This window comes from Camelus dromedarius, chromosome X (genome assembly GCF_036321535.1).
Source record: "Camelus dromedarius isolate mCamDro1 chromosome X, mCamDro1.pat, whole genome shotgun sequence".
Classification (NCBI taxonomy): domain Eukaryota; kingdom Metazoa; phylum Chordata; class Mammalia; order Artiodactyla; family Camelidae; genus Camelus; species Camelus dromedarius.
Genome location: NC_087472.1, coordinates 25567056 through 25578515, shown reverse-complemented (window position 1 = coordinate 25578515; position 11460 = coordinate 25567056).

The following is an 11460-nucleotide window of genomic DNA, read 5'->3' as shown; positions in this document are numbered from 1 at the left end:
GTGGCGATGTCTACTAGCCAGTTGGATATAAAAGTGTTATCACTCAGCAGAGGTCTGGGCTGGAGTTTGGGGGTCTTCAGCATGTAAGGTAAGCTGAAGCCTTGGTCAGGAATGAGATGACGAATGAGAAGGGGGCTAAGGCTGGAACTCTGGTGATCACAAGCGCTTAAGAAATGTAAAGAAAGTGGGAGAGAGCCAAGTGTCCCAGAAATGCAGGGAGGAGAGAACGGCCCCCAGAGCCAGATGCACCAGAGAAGGCAAATCAGATGGAGCAGATCTACGAGGACAGATATTTCAGGAGAGGGTTGGAGGCACAGCCAGGCTGCAGTGGGCTGGTTCCAGAAGCTCAGACTGTGAAGGGGAAGAAACAACAGAAGCTAGAAGGGGGCTCTGTGTCAAAGGTGGTTTTTGTTGAAGGTACCTGTTCAAATTTCCATGCTGAGTGGAAGAGATGGAGAAAGAGGGAGAGGTTAAAGCTACAGGATAGAGAGAGGACATAAGTGATGGAGCAATGCCCCAGGGGAGGCGAGGGGACTGGACCTGAGCACACGGGGGAGGTGGGTCTCAGCCGTGGGCAGGAGGAGGGAGTTGCGGGTAGGGGGAGCAGGTGTTGCAAGCTGGGTTTGCTGAGGAGCCGACTCTGAGATGGAGGGACTGGAGGAGGAAGACGCTGGGCTGCAATGCAGGCTCAACACAGGACTCGGCCAGCCCCACGGGAAGCTCTGAAGCCAGGAGTAGGGACCGAGGACTGGCTCTTTACCCCAGCATCAGTCATTCACTGGAAACAGGCTGCCCCGGGAAGTGGGCACGCTCTTGGGCAAAGCAGCTTTCTTGAGCTGAGGCAATTCCCAAAGGGGTCTGAGCACTGAGGGCTGTGGCTGTACGCACTGAGTCCTTCAGTCCTGAAGGGGGTCCAGGAAGCACATACAGTGCCCGCTACAGAGAGGAAGGGGGCGCCATTGCATCTGAATTGAATCTGGGCCAGTCAGGGTGAGGCTGAAGGAGTTTACACTGCCCACCTGAATTTTGCTCTGTGAAAATGGAAACAAGTTCTTTTGCTGCAAAAGGGGGCTGCTGGGGGTTGGGGGCTGGAGGAAAGTGCAATGGTGGTGGGATGGCAGCTTTGGGACCCTGAAGAGGAGCTGCCCAGGGACATAGGACAGGATTCCCAGGTGGCGTTGGGGTCTTAGCTGGAACAGGAGAAGTAATCATTTTGGCAGGCGCAAATGGCGTTCACATTTCAAGGTCCCTCACCCTTAGCCACGTGGATCTGTCCTCCCACGGATTTAGTTAGCTTATACCACGAAACATCCATATTATTTAGAGAGGAACATTTTATGGTACACTGTTCCTAAATTCACAAACTTTTTACCTAAACTATTTCCTAAACAAGACCTAAATTCAAGGACTTCAGTACATAACTCTCATTTTTGCTATGACAACAGTTACTCATTCTAACGGCAACAATCTGGGTAATGGCAAATAAAACTATGTGGATATTAAACATTATAAACCAATCAGAAAACAATTTCAGAGTTCTCAATAAAGAAAATAAACAGTTGTCTATGAGCAGATGAATGAAAATTACAGGAGTCAGGATTAAACCTAACTAGTAGGCAAAGACAAAAATGTAGGAAATTTCAAAGGAAAATTAATTATGAAGCCACAAAGGAAAAGCCGCTGCTATAATGATAAAATACAGAACAGGTGGCTCACCAGGTAACTAGAGTGACAAAAAACAAGTACGCTGCCCAATTAAATGGGCTTTTTAAATCCAAACAGGAATTATGTGGATAGTCATTTCAAAATGATGCTTTGCTGTTCAGAGAAGAGAGGGTCCCCGCAACAGGGAGGGGTTAGAATGTAAACTCACTTGGCTTAGAGTGTGAGCTAGGCAGCCAACTGTGCCTCGCTCAGGAAACCAGCTTGTCATCCAAGAGGAACTGTCAGTGAGTAGCAACAACTTTTATAACTGGCAGTAGCAATATGGTTCCTAGGAAATAAATGACATATCCAATTCAAGAACAAAGTCAACATTTGTGATGGGGCCTCACTCTGCTTCCCCACACAGATTTGCCACCAAGTGTACATTTTTTTTTTTTTTTGCCCAAGCTATCGGCGACTCTAACTGTAGAAATTTTAGGACACAAAGAATGGCAGACCGATAGGGAAGCATTATCTTGCTGTACCCTAAAGTCATTCCAGATACAAGAGGAGTCAGCCCTGCTTCCAGCTGTACCTTAGAAGAGAGATGGAGCTGCCCACCGCCTCCGGGGCAGATGGCTCCCACCAAGTATCACCCTATAGCTCCTTCTAGCAGCCTGCCAGACCACTAGGCACGAATGCCAGAGGGTCCAACCACTGTTCCCTATCCTTCCGCCCCTAGTCTCAGAAGCACACATGCGCGCACACACTTGCACAAAGTACAATGATAATGCCTACTTTATCACGCTCCAGACTATCTCTTAAGGGCGTTGTCTTCATTTCCACATGTTTTCCTCTGAAGAACCCTGTAAAGTAGGTACAGGCAGACCTCGTTTTATTGCACTTCACTTTACTGCTCTTCGCAGATACCGTTTTTTACAAATTGAAGGTTTGTGGCCACCCTGTGTCGAGCAAGTCTATTGGTGCCATTTTTCCAATAGCAATTGCTCACTTCATGTCTCTGTGACACATTTTGGTAATTCTCACCATATTTCAAATGTTTTCATCATTATTATAATTGTTATGGTGCTCTGTGATCAGTGATCCTTGATGCTACTATTGCAAAAAGGCTTAGATGGTGGTTAGCACTTTTTTAGCAATAAAGGATTTTTAAATTAAAGTATGTACATTGTATTTTTCTAGATATAATGCTATTTTATTGCACACTTAATAGACTATAGTATAGTATAAACATAACTTTTATATGCTCTGGGAAACCAAAAAAAAAATGTGTGTGACTCACTTTATTGCTATATTTGCTTTATTGTGGTGGTCTGCAACCAAACCCACAATATCTACAACGTATGCCTGTAACTGCGATTAGCTCCACTTTATAGATGAGGATATTGAAGCACAAAGAGGTAAAGTGACTTGCCCAAGATCACAGGCAGTACGTGACAGAGCTGGCACATAAACACAGGCAATCTGATGGCAAGGTTGTACTTTTTCCAGAACGCTATGATGTCTCTCACATTTTGAGGACTAGACCAGTGATTTCTAATCATTTTCTCTTCATGGGCTCCTCTGAAAATCTAGTAAAGCCAATGAATCCCCTCCACAGAAAAGTGCCCATCTGCTTATGTATACACACAATATATTACTTTCAAAGGGTTCAAGGACTCTCTGGGTCGACCCGGACCCTGTGGAGCCCAAGTTAAGAAGCTCAGCCATATGCTAGTTTCCTTCCAGGAAGCAGCTTGGCCTAGACCCCCACCTGGCTCAGCAGGCCCTCAGATTCCTCCGGGAGAGCTTGTGTCTGCTGCTTCGGGGCTACTCTCACAGCTGAAGTTCAGAATGCTCTGGCTTTGTGACGTGACACTTGTGACCTCACATTTTCCTGCTGTACTGTGCCCAGTGTCATCTACTGCTGCACCAGGATGAGGTTTCTGGTGGGCTGGCCCAGCCCTGGCCTAAAGACAATAAGAAAGCTCTAAGATCTTTCACAAGCATATCAAGGCACAGTGCTCCAAATGCAAAAACAGAGGGGGAGGGAAACCAAGCTCCTTGGCAGAGCAGATGAAAAGTCATGACACTGAGGGTGCCCCAAGCACTGCTACAGGTCAGAACTGGAGATCAAGTTAGACAAGGATACAAGAAAGACACAGACAGAAACCTGCTCTGAGGGCTTCCAGGCTGGGTGGTACAGATTGGCCTCCATTTGTGGAAATTCAGTCGCTTTGAGCTGTCCTAGAGCTCAGAAGCAAAGAGATGTGGAGTTCACATTTGAGCTCAAACAAGATGAAGTGACTCGCCCGAAGTTATACAGCTAGTAAGTGGTGGAGCTGAGATCCAAATTCTGGCAATGTGGCCCACAGCACGCATGCTCTGAGGCGAGTATGGTCCAGGGACTGGCTAGTGATGGCGACAGAGGATAGAGCTGTGAGCAGCACAGACTTGGTCCCTGCCTACTAGGTGCTTACCTTCTAGTTTGGCCCCAGAGCATTCAACGGGCAGTTACAGCACATTGTGACGTGTTCCTCGATCAGGGTGGGGACGCTGTAACCGTGCTCCAGAGAGGGCCATGGGGCAGGGCTCCAGAGTAGCAGCCAACAGGTTGCAGGGACTCCTTTCTTAGGCCCAGGATCCAAGGAGCCAAACAGGAGGGGAACCATTTCTGGTGGTAGGGCCTCCTGTTCAGCTCCCACTCTGAAGCCTGGAAGCCAAACCGCTGTGAATGAGGCTCCCATCAGGAACTGCAGGAGCCAAGCAAGGGTCCTCCCACTTGTCTGGGGTATCAGAACAGGGGGAACCCTACAGACCTGTTTCCTTGTCGATCTTTTCTGGCAGAGACAGAGAGCTCCCTGAGGGCAAGGCCAAGGCCTGCCTGTTTCTCCTTCACACCCTCCGTGCCCAGCACTCACTAAATGTTTATCTAATTCATTCATTCAACCAATATTTATTAAGCATGTCCTACACTACCAGGAACTACTAGGCCCTGGGATACAACAGTGACGGGGGGGAAAAAATCCCTGTCCTCACTGTGGGAGTGCCAGACGATAAACAAAATGAATAACAAAAATATATAGGGTCTTAGGGGGAAATGAAAGCAAGGAAGGAAGACAGGAAGTATGGGAAGGTAATGATTTTTTGGATAGAATGGGTAGCAAAGACCTCTCTGAGAAAATGATATTTCAATCAAGACCTGAAGCAGGGGACAGAATGAGTCATGCAAATACCCGAGGGAAAAGTGTTCCAGGCAGGGGACCAACAAATGCGAAGGGCTCAGGGCGGAAATGTGCCTCACAAGTTTGAGGGCCAGGGAGGAGACCGCTGTGGCTGAGGGGAATGAACTGAGGTCAGAGTGAATGAACAGGTACTGTTGAGCGTGTCTGGTGCCTAGGGGAACCAAACCAGCTACACAGCACACAGCCTCCAAATCCTGCTGGGACTCCCTGGGGGCAGGGGGAGGCCCCACAGGAATGCCTATTAATTACTCATTCTCCCTCCAGCTCCATTCCAAAGGTATCACTGGATTCTCAAGACCAGATTCCCCACTCCACCCCCAACCCCCAGAGGCCTAGGCAGACCGACAAGGGCTTCCTTGAAACTCCTCCTTAGTCTGGGATTAGGGCCGAGCCGGTAGGAACAAGCTGAGATGAAGAATTGACCTTTAGAGTTTACACAGTCCATCCTTCTACCTCCAGAAAGTACTCCACTCACTTGTTCTTTGAGGTGTTACAGTGGTGGGCATGATGGGGTGTGGCCACCTATTCCCTCTGGTCCTTCTGAGAGAAAAAAAACTCTCAGTTAGGGTCTTTAGATAGCAAATTCTCTTTCAAAGTCCCACTTTTCCACCTCCCTCTCTTCCTCTGGCTCTGCCTTCAGGAGCAAAAAGAATAAGCAGTCTTGCCTTCCTTTGGGGATCTCTGTATCTGAGTCCTGTGGCCTGCACTGTCTCCAAAGAGTCCAATGTCAAACCCTCTATTATCTAAAAGATGATCTGAAGTTCTTCAGATATTTTGGATATAAGCTTCGTACTTTTCTGTATTACAGATATCTTTACCTACCCTGTGGCTTACTTTTTCACTCTTAATAACAGAAGCTTAACTTTAATCTAGTCAAATGTATCCACCTTTTCTTTTATTATTACTAATTTTGTGGTTTGATTAAAAGGTCTTTCATTTCCTAAAGATAATGAAAATATTTTGTTATATTTTTTCTAGAAGGTTTACATTTTACCTTGCACATTTAGATCTATGATTCACCTGAAACTGATTTTTGTAGATGAGGTAGTGGTCAAGTTTTCTTTTTGCCATATGGATAGACAGTTGTCCTAGCAAAGTTTATTTTTTAAAAAATCCTTTCCCTGTTGAAGAGCAGTGGCACCTTTATTGTGTATCTGTTATATCTGTGTAGGATACGTCCAGATGTTTCTGGATTTGCTATTCTATTTCATTGATCTATTTGCCTATCACTGGGCCAATATCACGTTGTTTTAATTACTTTCACTATATAGGACAATAATATCTAGCAGAACAAATCTTCCCACCTGGTTCTTCAATAGTACTTTGGCTATTCTTGGACCTTTTTATTTCCATATAATTTAAATTAGCTTGTCAGGTCTGACTCACTTACACACACATACAACTGTTGAGATTTCTAAATGGACTCTCACTGAATCTATAAATCAGTTTGTGGAGAACTGACACTTTAATGCTATTGCATCTTCCAATTTATGAACACAGTATATCACTTCATTGATCTAGGTCTTAATTTTTCTCAGTAATCTTTTACAGTTTTCTATCTAAAGGCTTTGCACATGTTTTTCTAGATTCATCTCTAGGTATTTTTATGCTATTGTAATGACATAATATTTATATTTTTAAAGTTGCCAACTGTTGATTATATACAGAAATACCATTAATTTTTGATATTAACCACATGTTCAGCAACCTTTCTAAATTCATTTATCAATTCAAGTGTTGATCCTTCAATTCTTTTGAATATTCTATGTACACAATCACGTTTTCTACAAACAATGACAGTGTTGCTTCTTCCTTTCCAAATCTTTAAACTTTTTGTTTTTTCTTCTTCTCTTATTACACTGGGTAGGATTTCCAACACAATGGTCATATGGGGAAACTTTATCTCAATTCTAATTTCAAGAGGCAAGCTTTTAAGTATACTTGCTATAGGATTTTTTTATAGATACTCTTTATCATAATTAAGAAACTTCTATTCCTAGTTCCTTATTCCCATGTGTATCCTTACAATAAATCCCTATCATTTACAATAACTTGAGTATCTGTTCCAAACATCCAAAAGAGCCTAATTAAGACAATAATAATTTTGACATTGTCTTATTTATAACTCTCAATTTTCTTATTTTATTCAGTGAGGTACAACTTTCAGAATAATGCTAAGTAATAGCAATGATGGCAAGTATGCTAGTCTTGTTCCTGACATGAATGAAAACTGCCTCTAGAATTTCATCTGGATCCTATTTGTTAATATTTTATTTAGAACTTTTACATCTATATTCAGGATTTTTATATCTATATTTGCAGGTGAGATTAGTCCAGATATTTCTTTCTCCTGCTATCACTGTCAGGTTTGGTCTCAGTTATCCTATTTTCATATCAAAAATTGGGAAAAATTCTTTTTTTTCTAGTCTCTAAAACAGTTTAAGAATTATTTATTGAAGTTCTTCTAGAATTTCATATAATACACCAAATAAGATCACTCTGCACACTGTTTTGCAAACTTTTTTCTGCCAACAATGTCTACCATTTTAATAAATTCTCATCTGATCTAATACCACATATTTATATTTTCCTATATGACCCCAAAATGACCCTTATAACTGGTTTGTCCAAACCATAATCCAATTCAGAACAAGGCACTAAATTTCATCTGGTTGTTTTGAAAAGGAAAAATGTTTCTAACAATTCTATCTATCTTAAAATGGAAATGGTTGCTTTGGGAAATTGTAAGTCTACCATCAATGGAGACTTTCAAGCAAAGGCTTGAACAATACGTGTCTGGGAGGCTGCACGGGGAATTCCTGCATATGGGACATTAGAGCACATGATTTTTAAGGTCTTTTCCAAATTTAAGTGATGAAGATTCTATGAATAACCTTCTACAAATCCTATTATTATACCACTTCTGCAACGGATCTCATCCCCTCCTGCCTACTCAATTCACATCACTCCAGTAATTCTTCTCTTTCCTGTATTACCAATTTTTACTTCTCTCTTGGCTTTTTCCTCATTAGCATTCAAATATGCTGTTATTTCTCCCATCTTGACAATATCTACTGTCAATTTTATTTCCCACTCCACATAACACACCCATTTCTTTCCTTTTACAGCAAAACTCCCCCTCACCAAAAGTTGCCTGTATTCACTGCCTCCAATTCCTCATCTCCCGTTCTCTCTTGAACTCACTCCTATCAGACTTTTGCTCATACCACTCTACTGAATTGCTCTTGTCAAGATCACCAATGACCTCCACATTGCTAAATGCAATAGTCATTTCTAAGTCCTCATATTACTTACATTTGCTGGTCATTTGCCTATTTGCTCTCAGACCCATTCTCCCTCTTCTCCTGCTCTGCTGTGTGGAACAGACTACATTTCCCAGCTGCCCTTCCCCTCTGACTTCCTGATAGGTTTGACCAGTGGGAATCACTGGCAGAAGATTAAAGAACAGGAGAAGGGGAGAAGCCAGGGTATTTCCCTTCCTTTCCCTCTGTTCTGAGCGCCTTCTCTAGCAGTGACTGTATGTCCTCTGTGACTCCCAGTGAACAGGCCCTCCCTCCATGGACCAGGTCCCTGCTGGGCCAGCCTTCCTGCTTCTGCTGTGTGGTCCCTGATCTTGGACTTGGGCAACACCACCTTCTAATTTTACCTCCAGTAGAGGTGAAGCAGTTTCCTGCTGTTGCTAAATTTCTGGGTTAATTCACCATCCCTTCCTTGGCTTCTCAGCTGTTCTAAGAAAAACAGCTCTCACCTAAGTAACCAATTCCTCACGTTAAATTCTTTCTGTTAAAAATTTTGAATGTGGTTTCTGTTTTCTAATTGGCACATCTGATATAAAACATCTGCTTCTCTTAGCTTTCAGGATATTTCACCCTGTTTCCCTTCAAATTTACTAGCCATTTCTACTCAGTTGTCTTTGCTGATTTCTCCTCATCTCTTGACTATTAAATGATGGAGTGCTCCAGGAGTCAATCCTTGAACCTATTCTCTTTGCTATTCACATTTACATCTTTGGGGATCTCATCCTGTCTCACAGTTCTGACTATCATCTATGTGCTGAAAACACCAAATTTCTATCTCTAGCTGGACCTCCCCAGTTGAGCTCCAGACTACATACCCTAAACTGCCTACCTGATATCTCCACTTCGATAGCCAACTGGCATTTCAAACATAACATGTTCAAAACAGAGCGCTTGGCTTTCCCCTGACAGCTGTTCACCTCATCTCAGTAAATGGCACTTCAATTCACCCAAGTTATTTGAGCTACAAATTGAGACATTGTCCTTGATTTCCCTCTCCTTCACTTCCCTCATCCAATCTATCAGCTAGTCCTGATAACAAAAGCTCCAAAACACATCTCCATTCACTTTCTCCAACTCTTCCTTTCCTACTCCAGTCCAACTACCCTCATCTTTCACCTGAGCTACCACCCTAGTCTCCTTGTTGGTCTCCACTAATTTACAAGATAGGGACACTCATCTATTTGGGTAAAAGATAGAGAAAGCAGGTTGTAGGACTGATTCTATATTGGAAGCTTGCAGGGCAGGTGTTATAATATTAAAAGGAGGTAAGATTTATCTTCTTTTTCAATGAAGCATGGCTGCTGTAATAGAAATCAAGTCCGAAGTGTTAATCAAAATGTTTGACAATTAGGACTCATTGGCAGTGGCTTAAAATATTTGGGCAGAAGACTGTTACCCTACAGATTTGTGTAATTTAAAAAATAAAGAACTACAGGTCTGGACCGTGTATACTAACTCTAATCATTGTCCCTATAATGAAGTGTCATTGCCTCTCACCCACTTCCCAGGCCTGTTGCCAATTCCAGACTGGTTTACCCAGAGACCTCTGAACCAAGAGTTAATGCAGCCCCTTGACCTTGCCACAAGTATGTAATATGAAGTTTCTTTTTGGCCTTCCCCAGAAGGTGCCGAAACAATTACTAGAGTATACTATCAACTAGAAAAGGGCAATACTCAGGCACTGTCTCTGGGGAGCCAGGACGCCACTGTGAGACAAGTCAGACTGGGGGGCTCAGAGTCTGGGGTCAGGAGATAAATGGAATTTCAGCCCAAGTTTGTATCAGAATAGGCCTAGTGAGTTTGCAAATACATCCTGAGATTATTTTCCTTGTTTGAAAAAAGGTAAGGTTTACAATAGCACCAGAAAAAAATGAAGTACTTATGTATAAATTTGAACAAAATATTTGCAGGATCTGTAGGTGAAAAACTACAAAAGACTGGTGAAAGAAATCAAAGATCTAAATACATAGAGAGATATATCATGTTCATGGGTTATAAGATGCAATATTATTAAGATATTGATTCTCTTCAACTTGATCTTTAGATTTTACACAATTCCAATAAAAAGATTCATACTACTTGATTTCAAGACTTACTATAAAGCTATAATAGTCAGAAAACATGAACCTTAACACATTCATCACACATTATGCAAAAATTAATTCAAAATGGATCATAGATCTAAATGTAAATATAAAACTTCTAGAAGAAAACCTGCATGATCCTGGGTTGTGAAAGGCACTACACTATTAAGAGAATGAAAAGACAAACCACAGACTGGGAGATGTTGCAAATCACATGTCTGATAAAAGGTTTACATCCAGACTATATAAAGAGCTCTTAAAACTCAACAATATAAAAACAAACCCAGCTTAAGAATAGGCAAAAGATCTGAGTAGATGCTTCACCAAAGAAGATACACGGATGGAAAATTAGCAAATAAAAATCTGTTCACAACAATGAAAAAAACCACATTAAAAATGGGCAAAGTACTTGAACAGACATTTCTCCAAAGATAGTTTAGAAATGGCCAAAGAGCACATGAAAAGTGGCTCAACATCATTCATTAATCACTGGAGAAATGCAAATCAAAACCATGCAATATCACTGCTATTAGGATGGCTACTATCAAAAAACAGAAAATAAGAAGTGTTGGTGAGGATGTGGAGAAACTGGAGCTCTATACATTACTGATGGGAATGTAAAATGGTGCAGCTGCTGTGGAAAACAATATGGCGGTTCCTCAAAAGATTAAACAGAATTACTGTCAGATCCAGCAATCCCACTTCTGGATATATATCTAAAAGAACTGAAAGCGGGGTCTTGAGATATTTGTACCTGATGTTCACAGCAGCACTGTTCATTATAGCCAAGAGGTGGAAGCAACCTGAATGTCCATCAATGGAGGAATGTGTAAACAAAATGTGGTCTATACATACATTGGGATATTATTCAGCCTTAAAAAGGAAGGAAATTCTATCATACAGTACAACATGGATGAACCTTAAGGACATTATTCTATGTGAAATAAGCCAATCACAAAAGGACAAATACTGTATGATTCCACCTATATGAGGTATCTAAAGTAGTAGAATTCATAGAAACAGAAAGCAGAATAGTGCTTCCAGCAGCTAGGGAGAGGGGGAAAGGGAGAGCTATTTATTTAATGGGTATATAGTTCCAGAAATATAAGATGAAAAAGTTCCAGAGATCTGTTTCTCAACACTGTGAATATACTTAACACTGTTGAA